At 39.7% G+C, this 19,954-nt stretch overlaps 1 protein-coding gene across 1 annotated transcript in view; it reads left to right on the top strand.

Annotated features, from left to right (window-relative positions):
- Positions 1-19,954, top strand: part of LOC149210270 (endonuclease 2-like) — a 94,821-nt gene that overhangs the window by 55,927 nt on the left and 18,940 nt on the right. The gene's annotated exons all lie outside the window — the stretch shown is intronic.

Raw genomic sequence — 19,954 nt, forward strand, 5'->3', positions numbered from 1 at the left:
GTATAGTTGAGTAATTTTTCTTACTTTTCATGGGCACTTTTAGGCATGGATTGGTGGGGGCATTTGGCAGAAAGAATGGGTTAGGTCTGTATTCTTGTCTCCACTGCCGATTTCATAGTTACCCTTGTATCCTAGTCTTGTGGGATCTCCTTTACTAGCCATTAGATTTAGGGTTGGCACTATATGGGAAATCCCAATTTTGGTTGCGTGGTCCAGCTTCCCGATACCACCTACATTACTCCCCTTCCACTCATTTCAGCCCCATTCATCTATTTTCCCATCCAGGTCCACATGTGTCCATTGGGTCCACATAAGGTTAGCCTCCCCCTCCCCTTTTCCACACCTTGGGTCGGGCCTAGAACGATGCCTCAGAGGTTGATGTAGCTAAAAAGAAAATAAAAAGCATAATCTGGCCACTCTCAATAGGAAATATACTACATAATGCAAAAGATGGACGAGACACACAAATTTAGCATGTGGTCAAAAGCCAAACATGAGCTCTACCCCTTATCCATGGCCATCACCCTAGTTCCTATGGGCCCTAGATGAGCCCCCTCCATCATTAAGGAACCCATGATTGTCACAACCCCTTATGGGCGATGAACTAGCCCACATTAATGGGGTATCCACTGCTACATATTACACATCATGCTTTCATCCCCTATAGCCCCGAGCACTTATAGAGAAAAATCAATCAAAGGCAAAATGCATATGAATAAGGGTGGAAAAAAAAAGGTCAGGGTAACTCAGGTACCATGGTTTTCTCCCTCCTACACTCATACACCCAAGTGTGGGCTTCCCTTATTATAGCTACCCTTATACCATGACCTGTGGTCTGGATGATTCCCCTGATCCCCACTCTGTTCCATTACTACATCATTTGCCACCTAACACTTGAGGGATGTACCATGGACATGTCACCCCATTTAGAGGTTGAAACCACCTAATAGGGTCCTTGGTTAACCCCCTATTGAGATTGAAGGCACTTGTACATGCCAAAGCCCATTGTGGTAGGGCATGCCACCATGAAATGCCCCATTGATCCTATGACTTGTAAGCTCTTTTAATTGATTATTCAAATGATTTTTTATATTGGAGGGCAAGGGGACACATTGGATCTTATGCAGGATTGCAAGTGGGTCTCCATTTGGAGCTTGTTCTCCCTATACGGGGTCCTAGCCTTACAAAAGGCCACATTGGCCCTTGTATGGTGAGCATTGAGAGCCATGGGCCTCCACCATAGCTGAGATTACTTCATGGATCCCCAACACCAATCATTGATTGCTCATGTTACACCTTTAGGATGAGGATGATGCACCTGGTTCACCATGCCCAAGCGACTCCACACTTGCACCATGTACAAATTTGGAAGACCCAAATTTCTACTGCAACAACTGATTAAGTTTCTTCTATTTGTCAAATAACTGAACAAATTATTTACTGTGTTCTATGATAAATATCAAAACCAATACACTGCAACCTCCACTAGTTAAATTATATGTGAAAACAGGAACTAAGTAAGAAAGAAATAACACACACAAATGACACCGTTGTTTTTGGACCAATGTACTTGGAAAAACCCAGTGTGGGAAAAGAGGTGCAACAACTAAGGGTTTGCATTATTAAGCAGTAATTTCATAATACAATCTTTGGATGACTTGTTGGCTATCCAATACAGAGAATCTGACTGACAAAGAAATGAGTAAGATATACCTCACACTATCACTGGCTTTGTAACACTGATCCAAATGGCTAGCCCCTAGTTGCCTCTGCGCAATCACTGCGCTTCTCTGTGTCACAGCTTCTAGGGCATGCATCACTCCTTTTGGCTTATCGACTTGCTTCTGGAACTTCGACTTCTGCCCTCCCGGTCTCACACCCTAGCTTTTGGCTCTAGAACTCGACTCTCCAACAACTTTCGGATCTCCTCTTAGGCTCTGCACTGCCTCTGCGTGACTCTACGCTACCCATTATGGCCTCTGCGTTGCCTCTTCTGGATCCCTCTCTGCCTCCTCTAATCAATGTATTCCCAGATTAGGAACCATTCCTCCAGAAACTATCCCTACTCCTCACTACAAGAAATCACTATGATCTCTCTTCGGTAACCGTTGTGCTGCTCTCTTGAGAAATTCGATCTCTGATCTCTCACTCAATGTGTTTTCCAAATGCCCATCAAGCCTTCTCATATAATCTTCTCGTTGAGAACCAATGGCCCAAATTAGATTCTAATCAATGGCTTAGATCATTCTAGCTTGATCCTCGTCTTCTTCTAGAAGTTTCATCCCCGGTTTGATTAATACCCTTTAAGTATTTTAATTTCCTAAGTTTAGACTTAAGCACCCATTAAAAATAGTTAATGATTTTAATAAAACTATCTCCGAGTGGAATTTCCCAAAACGATTTTTGGGTATTCTAGAATACGTGTGTCCAAGCCTCCCTGCAAATTTTGAGGGTTAGAGCACATCCGATGCTACCATAAATCAACACTCCCTCTTAGCGAGGAATGTGCTCTAGTAATGCAACTTGCTAAAGCATCACCCTTCTCTGTAACATCTCCCTCTGCGTTTCTGATGTCTGACATCACTGCCCACCAAGTACTGCACAAATGTTGCATCTGTACTGTTGCTGACCCTTTCACTGCCAACACTACATCTATACTACAACCCTTGTAAATGTTTCATTTGTGTTGTTGCTATCCCTGCCACTGCCAACGTTGCATTTGCATTGCAACCTTATCCAACTGCTATTGTTATTTCTTCTGCAACAGAAAAGCATCAAAAATTATTGAACAGGTGTTTAGTATGATGCATTTGTTGCTGGAGTTCTGACTGCTGCTAGTCCTTACGTTGTTATTGAAGCCACTATAGTGTTGCTAACTCTGCTTTGTGCCACCTACATTGTTGCCAACACTAGCTCTGCATTGTTCAGACTCTGGTGCTCCTAGCCACTGTAACTGTCACTCCGACACTCCTCTACATCAATTGATCCCGGTTCTTCCTACTACTTTTGATATGGGCTCCCATAGCAAGGTAATGATCCAAGAGGTGTACTCCTCAAGGATCTTGTCCATCTACTGTTCTTTAAAACTACAATACTAGATCACCCCACCTCTCCCCTCGAGGTATCTGGGCAATCATGGTGAACTCCTCTTCCTCAATCTTTGCAGTTGTAGCCTACGGTTCATGTTTCGCATCCTTGTCCTTCTTCTTGAGAGGACACTGCATAGCGTAGTGACCAATTTCTCCACACTGGAAACATTTGATGTTTGAGACATCCTTCTTATTTCTCCGTTGCTCCTGCTACCCCTTTGGATGCAAGAGATGCTTTTTCTTACTCCTCCTTAGGCTTCGTCCCACTGTTGTTGTTTCCATCAAGTTTTCACTTAACTAAGTCTCTCCTCATCTCTTCTTGTTGAAGGGCGGCTCACATTCCTTCCCAATCTAGCAATTTCCCTCTACCCAGGATATTCTAGAGAAACACTTGCCATTCTTCTAAAACTGAATTCAAGGCCAAGCATACCATCTCTGTAGGTTGAGGTGTTGATCCTATAGCTACCAATTGATCTTTGACTTCCTGAAGCTTTAACAGGAACAAATCAATGTGTTCCCTTTTCTCCATCTTAGTTGATCTTAGCTTCTCCTCCAAGTACATCTTTCGTTGCTCAGAAGATCCTTGATATAACGTAGCCAAGGCACCCTACATCTCTTTCGTTGTCCCTTTGCCAAAAATGTGACATACTACGTGATCCCTCACTCCATCGAGGATCAACTGCTTGGCCTTCGCCATTTCAGCCTTGTACTTCTTGAGTGGATTTGCATCAATAGGTACAACTACCACACTATCGACGTATGTCTTGAGATCATGCTCATCCAAAAGGCATAGTTGGATGCTCCATCCAACTAATCTTGATCTCTTAGCCCATTAGTTGTCATCTCTGCCAACAACAACAAAAATGTCAAACTACCTCCTCTCTCCTCTGCGATGTTGCTAGGATGGCCTACGCACTCCCTGTTGGAGTTAGTAGATCTGCTCCTCCCTATTGTTGCTCAGCAAAATGAGAATTTAGACTTCTTGGTTGGAAGTCCTCTGAGGAAGGATTTCCTCAAGGTAATGTCTCCTTCTCTCTTCTGACATTTTTTCTTCCCCAGCAACTGCTGTAGAAAATTGCATCTACCCAGAAACTACTCTACGCTGAAGCTTCTACTGCGCTGCTTCCCTTATTGTTGACAAATCTCGATTTGGAAATCTTACCTCTCTTTCGACTCACTCAGAGAGAGATCTTCCACGAAAATCTTGCCCTCCTAGCTTGGACTGCGCAATACCTATAGGGTTTCGATCTCCTCGCTACTCAGTACTTCGATCTCCCTCCTTCTCTTCAGCGTTGCCTCTTCCGATCTGCTCCCTTGCTTCACCTGCACTCTGATACCATGTGAAAATTTGGAAGACCCAAATTTCTACTATAGCAACCGATTAAGTTTCTTCTATTTGTCAAATAACCGAACGAATTATTTACTGTGTTCTATGGTAAATATCGAAACCAATACACTGCAACCTCCACTAATTAAATTATATTCGAATACAAGAACTGAGCAAGAAAGAAATAACACACACATGACACCGTTGTTTTTGGACCAATGTCCCTGAAAAAGCCTAATGTGGGAAAACCGGTGCAGTAGTTAAGGGTTTGTATTATTAAGCAGTAATTTCTAAATACAATCTTTGGATGCCTTGCCTGCTATCCAATATAGAGAATTTGACTGACAGAGAGATGAGTGAGATATACCTCACACTATCACTGGTGATCCAACACTGATCCAGCCACTGAATGGCTATCCCCCAGCTGCCTCCGCGCATTTTCTATGCAATCACTACGCTACATTGTGTCATAGTTTCTAGGGCCTGCATCACTCCTTTTGGCTAATCGATTTGCTTATGGAACTTCGACTTCTACCCTCCCGGTCTCACACCCGCTCTTTTGGCTCTAGAACTCGACTCTCCAACAACTTTCGGATCTCCTCTTAGGCTCTCGACTGCCTCTACGTGGCTCTACGTTGCCTAGCATGGCCTCTATGCCACCTCTTCTGGATCTCTCTCTGCCTCCTTTGCAATGTATTCCCAGATTAGGAACCTTTCCTCTAGAAACTTTCCATGCCCCTCACTACAAGAAATCACTTCTATCTCTCTCCGACAACTATTGTGCTGCTCTCTTGAGAAATTCGATCTATAATCTCTTACTCGATGTGTTTTCTAAATGCCCATCAAGCCTCCTCTTATAATCTTCTCGTTGAGAACCAATGGCCAGATTTGATCCAAAATGGATCCAGTTTTTCCTCCAGATCAAAGTCTTCAAACTCAGTTGAAAGTGGGGTCAAGTCAAAGTGCTCAACGAGACAATTCCAACGGTGTGAACAGCGTGAAAATTCGAGTTCAGATGAAGAAGTTAAGGCCAGTCAAAGTTTCAGGTAAACTAGGGCAAAAAAGGTCAAAAAGTCAAAGTCAAATTGGTCAATGGTCAACAAGTCAACAATGACGTCAGAAGGACACGTGTCGTCCCGGGAATGCACCACCTATTTATGATGATGTCAGCAAGGAGGGTGACGTGGCTAGTTTTGATTGGTGCATATGGACCAATCTAGAGCTTACACGTGGCAGCCCAAATTTGTCCAATATTGGCATGTGAATCCCAAAAATTGGGGGTCAAGGAGGATTGAACCCCTGACCTCCTGAGATAGTAACGACCTTGCTGGATTCAGCTCACCGGATGAGCCAATTTCAGACTTGTTAAACGGAGTGATAAGGTTCTATTTAAGCGCTATGGTTGGTTATGCCAGAAAAGGGGTTGGACGGTCGGGTCAACCCCAGACTACCGGTCCCTTTAACATTTATTATCACTGCCGAACTATTAACGTTATCCCACATGCATCGCACCAAAAAAATCACATATGATATATATATATATATATATATATATATATATATATATATATATATATATATATATATATATATATATATATATATATATCTCATATGCACATTAATACATAACAAGGAGCAAGGCGGAAGGGTTGTTTGCTAGCCAACTTGCCATACGGTGGAGCTTGTAAAACAAGCCACCCATATTTTTGTATATGTTGATGCAGGTGCCGAATTAGACCAAAACCAACAGCGCAGATTCCAAGGTGGATTCCAGTTGCAAAGGCAGTATTTCATAGGCAGAGGTGGTTTTGCGTAGCAGTAAAGTGGTTTTGTCACAGGCAGAGGTGGTGTTTGACTTTCTAGGGGGTCTAGAGGTCACAACGGCCAAATATGGTCAAGTTTATACTCATTTGACTCGAAATTTTGAGCTGAACACAGTGGCGAGGTTCATTTTCTTATCTAAGACTCTGTTTTTGAGCTCATGCCTGTAACAACATTCTTGAAGACATAATAAAGAGGTCAACACTGGAAGCGAAAGGACCAAGAGACGTAGCTAGGAAGTTTAGTGAACTCCTTTATTAAATTTTTTTGTGTTGATGTGTTTGAACATGTTTTCAAATGGTTTAATTGTTTATGTTATTTGCAATCTTTTTGATCCATTGCATTAAGTAACATAAGCGAATTCACACATAGTCTATAATACCTTTTTCATTTATGGATCAAGTGGTATCAGAGCAGCAAGGTTTCTAAGGTTTGACAAGTTTGTGTGAAGATTTGAATGCTTACTAGGTTGAGGCTCAAACGAGGCGAAGGAGAGCTTGTTGAGGCAAATCCAGAGATTGGAAGGGTCTTTTCACAAAGAAGGATGGTGGACGAAACTCCACTTGGCTCAGAATCCCAATTCTTGGATAGTTTCATGACAATACGTGCCATGGTGGAAGAGATGTATAATGAGTTTAAAAAGGATAAAGGTGAAGGTACTTCATCACCTAAACCAGACAAAGGAGCAGAGGAACCTTTTCTTTTTACTCCTCCAGATAAAGAATATAAGGGAAAGGGAGAAAAACCTCCTCCATCTCCTCCATCATCACCATCATCGTCATCATCGTCTTCTTCTCATAAAACTAGTTCTTCTAAAAAGAAGAATAAATCCTCTTTGATCAAATTAGATGTAAAATTTGATTTGCCAATTTATGATGGATAACTTAATGCTGAAAAGCTTGATAATTGGATAAGGCAAATTGATGTATATTGCAGGGTGCAGAAAGTTGATTCAGAAAGAAAGAAGATCCATCTTGCTAGCCTTCGACATGGAGGAACCGCACTTGTATGGTGGGAAGGCAAGACACAAGCAGATCTCCAAAAGCATGGTAAAATCATTTCAACTTGGAATGAATTTGTTTCTGCTATTAAAAGTAAATTTTATCCATTGGCTTATATGCAACAAGCAATGATGAGTTGGCAAACGCTACATCAATTAAAAGGTCAAAGTGTTCAAAGTCATACTCAGGAATTCCGTAAGAGAGCTTTAACATTAGGCATTTCATTGGACTCACCAGAAACATTGTTGAAATACATAGGTGGTCTTCATAGTTATTTGAGGCATACCATACTTATGTTCAATCCAACTAGCTTAGATGATGTATCTGTTCAAACAACTCATCTAGAAGCTAGAGGTAAAAATGTAACCCAAAATGTTGTGAATTCATCCAAACCTATTGAAGGCAAGAATAAAGGCAAGAAGAAACTCAAGTTGAAAGAGAAGAAAACAAACACTGTAAAGAAGGATAAACCTTCATGCACTCATTGTAAGAAGGAAAGACATGATGAGGCACACTACTGGTCACTGCATCCAGAATTGAAGCCTAAGAAGTTTGGGGGTAAAGAGCGAAAGAATGTTGCTGCTATTCAAAAAGACTTGGGATCAGATTCAGGTGACGAGACAATGGTTATAGCTACAGGTATAAAAGGTAAAGATTCTAAAGCATCTACAAGTACTTCTTCAAATTCTGTTGATAATGATAATGATGAGAAGAAAAGAAATGAACTATTTCACATAAGAGTCATTTCCAAGCACACTAAAATTGATTCTTTATTTGATAGTGGATCTCAAGTTAATTTGATTTCTGAAGCAATTGTAAAGAAGTTGGGTCTAGAAACAAAACCTCATAAAAAGCCATATCCATTAGGTTGGGTGTGTGATAAAAATAAACTACAAGTTACGAAACAATGTAAACTTCGTTTTGCTATTGGGTCAAAGTTTGTAGACGAGGTTGAGTTAGACATAGTCCCATTGGACATATGTGGAATTGTATTAGGAAGTCCATACTTGTACGATAGAAATTCTTTCTTCTATTGAACTAAAAATAAGTATCAACTCACTAAGGATTGAATTGAATATATTGTAAGAGCTCATAAACTCAATGATAACTTCTCTCATAAATTCTGGACAGATGAAAAGAATTGTAAATGCAAGTAAACAATTTTTACTTATGATTGTAAAAGCAAAGGATGTTGATAAATCCGATGCATTCAAAGGTTGTAATCCTAAACAGAAAGCAGATCTAGTTAAATTTGTTTTTGATTATGATATTTTGTTTCAAGAGCCTAAATGGCTTCCACCCAAGTGGGAGATAGAACATGAGATTTATTTGCAGCAGGATGCTCCACTACCTAACATTGGAATGTACAGGTTATCATCTCTAGAGAATGCAGAAATAAGGAAGAAGGTATAGTTGTTGCTCGATCAAGGGTTTATTTAACAAAGCACATCACCGTGCGGATCACCTATTGTGTTAGTGTGAAAGAAAGATGGTCCATGGCAAATGTGCATTGATCTTAGAGCATTGAATAAAATCACAATAAAGAATCGTTATCCTCTTCCTCGTATTGATGATTTGTTAGATAAATTAAAAGATGCAGTTTACTTCTCTAAATTAGACTTGTGAAACGGCTACCATCATATCAAAGTTGCAGAACAAGATGTATGGAACACTACTTTCAAAACGAAGCAAGGACTCTATGAATGGATGGTTATGCCTTTTGGCTTAACTAACGCTCCACCCACATTCATGCGAGCCATGAATGATGTATTTAGGCCATTCATTGATGATTTTGTAATAGTCTATTTAGATGACATTCTTGTTTTCAGTAGAACATGGGATGAACATGTTAAGCATGTAAAGTAGGTTTTAGATGTTTTGAAAAGAGAAAATCTCTATGTAAAATTGTCAAAATGTGAATTTGGAAAAACATCTTTAAATTATTTGGGTTATATTGTAGGGGGTGGTGAATTGAAGATAGATCCCTCTAAGGTCGAAGTCATTGTAAATTGGCCTAAGCCCAATACTACTACAGAAGTTAGAAGTTTCTTAGGGGCAGCGCAATATTGGAGGAAGTTCATTGCTAACTTTTCATTGATTGCAGCTCCTTTACATGCTTTGACAAGTGTGAAACGGGTGTTTCATTGGGGAGGCAAACAGTAGAAATCCTTTGACAAATTGAAAGAAAGGATCAGTACAACGTTAGTGCTAGCACTGCAAAATATTCAACATCCATTTGAGATCGAGACAGATGCAAGTGAATATGCCATGGGGGCAGTGTTGTGCAGCACGGAAAGCCTATATGCTTTCATTCTGAGACATTTACATCAACAGTAGTTAACTATCCCACATATGATAAGGAATTATATGCATTAGTTCAGAGTGTTAAAAACACGTTAAAAAGTGGAAACATTACATAATGGGTAAAGAAACAATCATACACATAGATCATCAACTACTACAATACTTACACTCACAAACTAAATTGCAACAATCAAGACATTATAGGTGGATGGGTTTCCTACAACAATTTCATCTTGTTATCAGATATAAGAAGGGCATACATAATAAGGTTGTAGATATGCTATCAAGACCAATTATAAATGCATTTACGATACTTAAGCATAATTCGGTGAATCATGAAAGTTACATAGAACAATATGCTCAAGACACAAATTTTAAGGATGTATATGCAACTTTAAGTCATGGCAAGCAAGTAGAAGAATTGGATTAGTAGATAAAGGACAAACTCTTATATCATTTGGGAAAGTTATGCATTCCACAAACTGAAAGAGTTAACATAATTCGAGAAGCACATACTTCTCTCATATTATGTCATTTTGGTGTAAGTAAAACAATTGCACAATTACAAAGATTCCGTTATTGGCCACGGATGAATGAGATAGTTTTTAAATATATTAAAGGATGTACTATGTGTGCTACAAGCAAGCCAATTAATAGAAAATTAGGCTTGTATACTCCATTGCCAATTCCTTCTCGTCCTTGGGAAAGTGTTTCCATGGATTTTGTTGGGGGATTGCCAAAGTCTAGAAAGGGTCATGATTATTTGTATGTAGCTGTGGATAGGTTCAATAAAATGTGTATTTTGACACCATGTAATAAACAGGTCACAGCTAAACAAACTGCAAAGTTGTTCTTTCAAAATGTATAGGTCCATTTTGGGTTACCCACTTCTATTGTATCCGATCGAGATTCTCGATTTGTCGGGAAATTTTGGTCAAGTTTATGGGAGTTAATGGACACAAGGTTAAAGAAGAGCACGGAATTTAATCCACAAACATATGGTCAGACAGAAGTGGTCAACAGGACAATGATACAGTTGCTTCGAGGATATTGCAGCAAGAATCACAAACTTTGGGATGAGCATTTGTGTTATGTGCAGCATGCTTAGAACCATGTGAAACATTCTTCTATTCAGAGATCTCCTTTTGAGACTTGTTTTGGTTTTACACCAAAGTCTCCCTTGGATTTTGTCTTTGGTAAAGACATAGCAGTGAATGGACATAGTGATGTGGACAAAGCAGCCAAGTTCATTGAACAAAACCAATAAATTCACCAGGCAGTACAGGAACAGCTGGAAAGAAGCCAAGCAAAGTATAAAGCTTGGCATGACAAGCATCGAGTTGAGCATAGTTTTCAAGTTCGTGATCAAGTTTGGTTGTACATCAGCAAAGAAAGACCGCAAGGGGAAGGTAAAAAGTTGAAACCAATTAGATACGGTTCTTAAAAAATACTTGACAAAATTGTTGAAAATGCTTTCCACCTAGATCTACCAAATTATATGCAGATCTGTTCCATCGTAAGTGCTGAAAACTTAAGATTGTACGAACCTTCATTGATTGAAGATCCTGAAGAGCAAGGTCAACTACCTTCCATTGAATATCTTTTGCCCGAGTATCTCAATGAGCTACAGGAGGACACAGTTCTTAATAGGAGGATAAGGACTTCACGATGGGGAAATGTTGAGTATCTTCGAGTTGGACTCAAAGGTCCAAATCCAAGTAAGGCACAATGGATAGAGATTGGAAAAGTGAAGGAACTTTATCCTCACTTACTCGATAACTAAAACCAGCTTTTGGTGGTCCAAAAGCTTCCAGTGGGGAGGAGTGATCCAAAATGGATCCAATTTTTCCTCGAAATCAAAGTCTTCAAACTCAGTTGAAAGTGGGATCAAGTCAAAGTGCTCAACGAGACGATTCCAATGGTGCAAACGGCGTGAAAATCTGAGTTTGGATGAAGACGTTAAGGCCAATCAAATTTTCAGGCAAACTAGGGAAAAAAAAGTCAAAAAATCAAAGTCAAATTGGTCAACAAGTCAACGATGATGTCAACAGGACATGTGTCATCCTGGAATGCCCCACCTATTTATGATGATGTCAGTAAGGAGGTTGACGTGGCTGGTTTTGATTGGCGCATATGGACCAATCCGAAGTTGACACGTGGCAGCCTGGATTTGTCCAATATTGGCATGCGAATGCCAAAAATTGGGGGTCAGAGAGGATCGAACCACTGACCTCCCGGGATAGCAACGACCTCACCGGATTCCCCTCACCAGATGAGCCAATGTCGAACTTGTTAAATGGAGTGATAAGGTTCTATTTAAGGGTTATGGTTAGTTATGCTGGAAAAAGGGCCGGACGATCGGGTCAACCCAGACCGCTGATCCCTTTAACATTTATTATCACCGTCGAACTATTAACGTTATCCCACATGCATCATGCCAAACAAATCATATGTGATATATATATCATATGCACATTAATACATAACAAGGAGCAAGGCGAAAGGGTTGGGCAGTGGTTTGAACCTCTGGCATTCTAAAATACTATATTAACAACGCTTTAACACAAGTCCACTAGCCAACTCACTAGCCAACTTGCGAAACAGTGGAACTTGTAAAACAAGCCACCCATATTTTTGTATATGTTGATGCAGGTGCCGGATTAGGCCAAAACCACCAGTGCGGATTCCAAGGTGGATTCCAGTTGCAGAGGCGGTTTTTCGCAACAGTAAAGTGGTTTTGTCATAGGCAAAGGTGGTTTTTGACTTTCCAGGGGTCTACAGGCCACAATGGCTAAATATGGTCAAGTTTATACTCGTTTGACTCGAAATTTTGAGCTGTACGCAGTGGTGAGGTTCATTTTCTTATCTGAGACTCTGTTTTTGAGCTCATGCCTGTAACAACATTCTTGAAGACATAATAAAGAGGTCAACACTGGAAGCGAAAGGACTAGGAGACGTAGCTAGGAAGTTTGGTGAACTCCTTTATTAAATTTTGTTGTGTTGATGTTTTTGAACATGTTTTCAAATGGTTTAATTGTTCCTGGATTTAAGACCTCTATGGTTTATTATTTTCGACTTAGTCGCCGGAGAATCCACAGTAAGAACCATTTAATTGTTTATGTTATTCACAATCTTTTCGATCCATTGCATTAAGTAACATAAGCGAATTCACACATAGTCTATAATATCTTTTTCATTTATGGATCAAAATTAGATTCTAATCAATGTCTTAGATCATTTTGGCTTGATCCTCGTCTTCTTCTAGAAGTTTCACCCCCATTTTGACTAATACCCTTTAATTATTTTAATTTCCTAAGTTTAGACTTAGGCACCCATTAAATATAGTTAATTATTTTAATAAAACTGTGTCCCAGTGGAATTTCCCAAAACGATTTCTGGGTATTCTGGAATACATGTGTCTAGGCCTGCCTGCAAAATTTGAGGCTTAGAGCACATTCGATGCTACAATAAATCAACATGTCACACACTTGGCAAATGTTTTAGGGTCCAAAGGATGTCTGCCACTGCACAAGGAGGGCTTATGTTGTTATCCTATCCCTTACAGATGGTCTACAAGCATTTTCGATCCACTTGGAGACCCATGAGGATGTCCTTGTGCCCCTCACGCCTACTTGGGGGCACCAGAGATATTTGCTTGGAAAACAAGGGGCCAACCCTTGTCCACTATGTTTGAGGTCCATTCTCACATCGTGGCACACTCAGGACTTCATTGGGCCTCCTCAAAGGCCCAATGACTCACTTTGTTCATCATTCGATGTTATTGAGATATTTGGTGGGCTTGTCACCAAAAGTATTTTTGTTATGCACATTGTTTTATTTTACGGGCTCATTAGGCCAATTTAGCTAAATTGAATTCATTAAAAAGTGTATAAATATAAGTGAGATTCATTTTCAGCACCATCACTTGGATTGGGTTCTTATCTCTTGTGAGATTTTCACTATCCCTTTTGGAGGAGGATTTTGGATGTAATGGATGAATTTTAATGTTCGGATATCTCTCTCTTTTCTTGGAGCTTCATTATTTGCATAGTTTGGTGATTGAATATACTCTTTACACATATAAGTAATCTTTTCATGTCTATTCTTGTTATTTAATACATTGATGTTGCTGGGATTTTTTGATATACTAGACCTAAAATTTACTGCTTTTCTTATGCGAAATTGTGGAAATTTAGTCTTTTGTAGCATTGCATCATCTCATGTATCACATGTGAAAGGGTCGATGTTCATAGACATTGTTTCTGTTGAGCGCATCTTAATAATTCATCAATTATTGAAAATTGAAGTATAAATTCTTCTAACAATAGCTCTCATGCCCTAATTTCCATGCAGAGTTGTCTAGGAGGCTCCTTGATTGGGTGTAGTTCCTCCAAATCACAATTTCTTCGTGACTCCATCTTCCCGAAAGGATAAGGCACTTTCCTTCCATAGGTGATCATTTTCAAAGAGAAATCCTCTCACCTTCCCCTCTTTTTCTAGGTCTAGCCCCCCATAGGTCACCTAGGGGATCATTGTTCTCACAATTTAGCCATCAAAAGAATTTGATCTCTTTCCCCCAACTGTGATGATGTGTCCTCAAGAGGCCCTCCAAATTTCACGAGTTTTCGACAATGGGATCTTGAGATATTTCAAGCCCTAGCTCAAAGATCAATTCTCACCCTTGGTTTCCCATTGGCTAGTAACCTCATTGGGATCATAGCACTAAATCATCAAAACAAGATTCTTTCTTTGATCCCTTTCCTTTTCCCCAATTAGGTCAAGTACATCCTTGGTTGATCAACTCCATATCCTTGACCTAATTTTGGGTCCACTTGACCCTTTGTGGTCCTGTAACTTGTTGACTCCAATTCCACAAATATCACATAGAAGTCAAGCATCCACAAGGCCTTTTGTTGCCAAGGGCTACCTTGAGAAGGCATACTCTCATAGCCTATCCTCAAATTCCCTCTTAGCCCTTCCTAGAGAGCCCATCACCTTGCTTCTCAAGAAAGCAACCCATTTAGTTGAGTCTCTCTTGTGAATAGGCCTAGGAATCACTTTTTTTATCTTGTCATTGAACTTATGTTCTTGTGATTCCTCATACAATAGGACTCCTCCCATTGGTCAAATTCTGTAAAGAGCAAGGAGCCTTAGCTAAGGTGACAATGGGCTATCGCTCCATTGTTGTCCTTGCCTAGTAGTTTCTCTATAGGAACCCCTCCTAGGACCTCTGCTAGTTTGAGGAGTAACATGTCCAACACTCTGCCCAAACCTGGTCTTCGTTGGTAGCACAATTTATATCTAATAGTGCCATGCAAATACTCGAAAACCCTCTTAATTTTTTCTAGTGCTCCCTCCCCAACTACCTACTCAATACTCCCAGTGCATGTGCATTGTCCGGTCTGTATACATCAAGCTTCCAACCGCACTAGCATATGGAACATGGGACATGTCCCCTTGCTCTTCTCGTGTCTTGGGACATTGATCTGTAGAAAAATTTTCACCTATAAGAATAAGCACCTTTATCAATTTACATTCTTGCATATTAAACCTTTGCAATATCAACTCTAAATACTTCCTATGACTTAACCATAGTTTCTTCTTTGCTCAAACTCTTTTAATTTCCATGCCCAAGATAAAAAAAGCAACACCTAGATCCTTCATGTCAAATTTAGAGGACAATTGAGTTTTCACTTAGATGTTTTTCTTTTCATTTCCAACCAGCAACATATCTTCCACATACAAGACCAAATAAATAACACGATCACCAACTAGTTTGAAATAGACACAGTGATCTACTTAGTTCCTTGTGAAGCCAAGTATATAAGAATCAAATTTTGGATAACACATCCTTGGAGATTGTTTTAACCCATATATGGACTTTTTCAGCCTACATACTAGCTCTAGCTCTTTTTTTCCTTTCAGAACAAATCCTTATGGCTACTTGATGTAGATTTCTTATTCTAGATCCCATGTAGGAATGTTGTCTTCACATCGATCTATTTACTACAAGATAAAAAGCAACATGAATAAAATAAATCTAATAAAAGTTAGCTTGGAAATAGAAGAAAACATATCCTAAAAGTCAGTTTTGTCTACCTGAGAATAACCCTTTGTTGCTAACCAGACTTTCTATTTCTGCATTCAAATTTTTCTTAAAACATCCATTTGCTTTATGTTGCCTCAAAATCTAGCAGGTCTTATAAAGGAGATGCTCTACAAGGAAAGCACTAGACCCAGTGAGGACAATGAGGTAATGGCCCACTATCACCACAACCACTAACCCCTACTCTTTAAGGACACATTAGGCTCTTAGAGGATGGCTCAACTTAGGTACAATGCTCAAGCAATGAAATAGGGCAAATCCTATCCCTTGTAAAAGCCTAATTAGGGCACACTAGGCCTAGGGTTTGAGTAGTATCATGCAAAATTGAATGCCTAAGGTCAAGGTACCAAGGAAAATATTCCTAACAATGAATATTAACAACCCAAAGGCATATGAAACCTTCAAGAAGTCCTCAAGTTGAAGCTTGACCAAACTAGGGTTTCTCCTGGGAAAAATAACTAGGGCAAGAGAAATCAAGGTGAAAAATGGATGAATTAACCACCATGGAGGTTGGTTTTGAGGCAACCAACTGTACCCTTGATGTTGAATCCTTCCAAACCTACAAATTCCTCTCCTATACAATTTCGCTCAAAGCCCTAATTGAGTCACTTATCCTTAAGAGGGTTGACTTTAAAGAAAAGAGAGAGAGTGGAATTCATTTTATGGACAAGAAAATGTTTGATCACCAAATTGACAAAGCTAGAGCCTAGTTCTTAGGTGGATGGAGTCTATGGATGAGGCATTGACCCACTGTCACCATAACCACTACCCCCTGCATTTTATGGACTTTCACCAATGGGAGGCTTCTCGGTATATAGGTCATGTATGAGAGATATTTTGAGCTTATATAGTTAAGGTGACACATTAGTCTCTTAAAGGATGGCTCAACTTTGGTACAAGGTTCAAGCAATGAAAATAGGGCAATTCACATCCCTTATAGAAGTCTAATGAGGGAAAACTAGGCTTAGGGCCTGAGTAATATCATGAAAAATTGAATACATAAGGTCAAGGTGCCAAGGAAAATGTTTCCAACAATGAATATTAGTAAGCCAGAGGCATATGAAACCTTCAAGAAATCCTTGAGTTGAAGCTTGATCAAACTAGGGTTTCTCTGAGGGAAAAATAGCTAGGCAAAAGAAATCAAGGTGAAAAATGGATGCATTAGTCACGAAGGAGGTTGGTTTTGAGGAAACCAGTTGTACCCTTGTTGTTGAATCCTTCCAAACCCACAGATTCCTTTCCTAGGAAATTTCGTCCCAAGCCTTGATTGAGTTGCTTATCCTTAAGAGGGATGAATTTAGAGAAAAGATAGAGAGTGAAATTCAATTTATGGATAACAAATGGTTTGATCACCAAATTGAAAAGGCTAGTTCCTAGTCCTTGGGTGGATGGAGTCTATGGATGTTAAATATTACCTAAATATTGCAAATGACTAAGGATGTTTTTATGCCCTAGCACAAAACCTTAACTATTATCTTTGTGAGGAATTAAAGGCACTTGGGAGAGCTATGACAATAGTTCATGAAGGGGATTACTATTCACATTCCATATATGAGTAATGCATACAATGAGGATATCTAGATTCTATACAATTTATCTTCACTAATCAATGGTGCAATAGAAAAACCCTAGATAGCCAATTCATTCCATACATTAGGCATTAAATAAAAAATTCTTCAATATCAAAGCTCACTTACAAGATCAAATGCATGTATAATCCAATTTTTGATCCAAGATAACTTCTCTAGAGACAAGAAAGTAGCTCAAATATGCAAAGTACTTTGTAGATCACGTCTCTCCAAAGATACAAGAGGCCAAAAATCTCCTAAGGAGGGCCAAAACAATCAAAGTGATTATGATTCAAATGACATGATCCTCTACTTATTTATATGAGGAGGATGAACTCTAATATTAGCCTAAAGCCCCTAGATACGAGTTTAATCACTAAAGATACTTGGGTTACAATTCAACCCACTAGCTTTCATCATAAATGCTCAAACAAGTTCACACATGTGAGATGCTAGGCTTCTAAGGCTGACATCATGCATAAAATGGCCTCGAAATGCCATGTCCAAGAGTTGGGAGGTATCAAATGTGATGTAGAAGCATGTAAAAATCATGATTTGAGGGTTGGACCTCAAATCCATTTCAATGACTCCCTGTGGTCCCAAAATCCGGTTGGGACAACACAAAGTAGTCTCTATGGGTCTCCCACTACTAAAAGTGTCCATCGTTGCTTCAATCTTGAGGGCATTCCAGGTTAAGCTAGCCCTCCCTAGTATTTGAAGGCGAGCCATCATCATTTGGGCCTTGTATCAGTGGCCATTCATCAATTGGTGCTAAGGTTGACCAAGGGAAATGTTGGGTTCAAGTGTGTCATCTTGAAGAATCATCAAATCCAGGGAAAAGTGGTACAATGTCCTAGGTGCATGGGGTTCCCTAATACATTTATGATATGTTGCAATTGCTAGGAGGCCCAAGAGTCTTAGCTCTTCACTTGATAGTGCCAATATACTTTTCTAATGGCCTAGGTACTTGTGGATGAGGTACCTAAGACATGGGTTGCTGAACCAACTGACAATCACAACACAAATTCTAGTGAAAGCAACTGGTCATTAGGGACAAAAATCATTATTGCATCTAAGTGAACCAAGCTTGAGTATCATGGGCAATTCAATACTTCATATAAGGATCCCCTTCCAAAATCAGGGCCTTGAACTTGCACTAATGTTTCCTCTCGAGGTAGGAGTGGTTAAAGGACAACCCTATTAGGTGTTTCTAGCCCCTAAGGGGAAGTAACATTTCCTCATTCCACCTTTCAATGGATAGGTGTTAGTGAATGATAATGATGATAACGAAGGGGAGAAGACTTCATGGCCAAGTGTCATGGTTGAAGGGATCAACTAATGAGGGGGTATCCACTTCCTGAGTATATAGATGTGAGGAGGAACCATTCATGGATGCATGAGTTACCGACTTGGCCTTTGTTTTTAGCTCAAGGGTTAGAGCTTGCTTTAAATGATATGGTCGTTGAATTGCCCCTTAATGATGAATCATTTCATTGCTCATCAGGGTTGGGACATGCAAGGATTCCTTTTCTTTAATGTAATAGAGCAACATGTGCTCAAGAACTGGGTGATGGCCATAATGAGTGAGGTAGAGCTCATGTTAGGATTTTTCCCACGTGCTAATTTATATGTCCCAGCCATATTTTGCATTTTGATCTTCTTTCTTTTGTTTTGTCATGGCCATGATATGCTTTTTTTGTTTCTTCCAGCTGCATCAACCTCATAGAGAAAAGTTTACAGGCCCTACCCAAGTATGTGGATGTATGGGTGCCAGATCCCAAAGAACCAATGGTCAGTTGAACCCGAAGAATGGAAGTGAGATCAGGCCTTTTAATGTATGGTGGAAAGTGTTAAGTATGACATAGGGATACATGGAATTAGGCTATCTCAATCAGGGCTTCCCAAGTAGTGCCCCTCTTATACCTATTGGACCATTAGGGGAGGTCCCTCTAGACTAGGATCGAATGCCCAAAAATAAAGGAGCATAAGCACCAGATTCCAAAATGATCAAAGTACCTTTTGAGTAGAAGCCCACATTTGTCCATGTGCTCATGCCAAATGGGTGTGAAGCATATGGTTGATGCAAATGGCAAAGATATAATGACATATCATTAGCTAGTGGTAGATGTCAGGGGTTGTTGGCTATGTGGTTGATTGGTTGGTTGTCAAGATTAGGAGAAAAGTTTTCTCCCATAGGGTTTCCCATTTTGGTGGGTAACATCTAGCTCCAACTAAGGGACATGAACTCATTGTAGAGTGCATGATCCATATGCTTGAACAAGGAGTTCATGAGAATTCCAACAATCCACGGGCTTGCGGACTTGCGACCGGCACATTACATGTGCACTGGGTATAGGGTATCACCCATGTTTTATATGCAGATAATAAATCTTTACAGAAAGTAAAGTCTATTCTAAATGCAATCCATTCTAGCATGAAACATGATATGAATGATGAAAGAATGGTCATACAATATGCAATGCAGCTAAACTACTATGCATGGTTAATGTATGTCAATTTCCATCAAAGAAACTATGGCAACTCCCTTTCACCAGAGAAGTAAAAGTTCACCATCAAGTTTAGCAATGCAGAAGTATCCCACACCTACTTTCCCATGGATCCTAACAAGGATAAGGTCTTTATCAACCAAAACGAGATCACCTACTTGGTATTCTCTCTTTGGTTTTTGGACCCATTGCTTCTTAGGAATGGTCGTCCTTGAGTTTGACTTCTTG

This window comes from Pinus tabuliformis, chromosome 1_2, assembly GCF_031772625.1.
Source record: "Pinus tabuliformis cultivar Carrire ecotype Pingquan chromosome 1_2, CPIR1, whole genome shotgun sequence".
In the NCBI taxonomy this organism is placed as follows: domain Eukaryota; kingdom Viridiplantae; phylum Streptophyta; class Pinopsida; order Pinales; family Pinaceae; genus Pinus; species Pinus tabuliformis.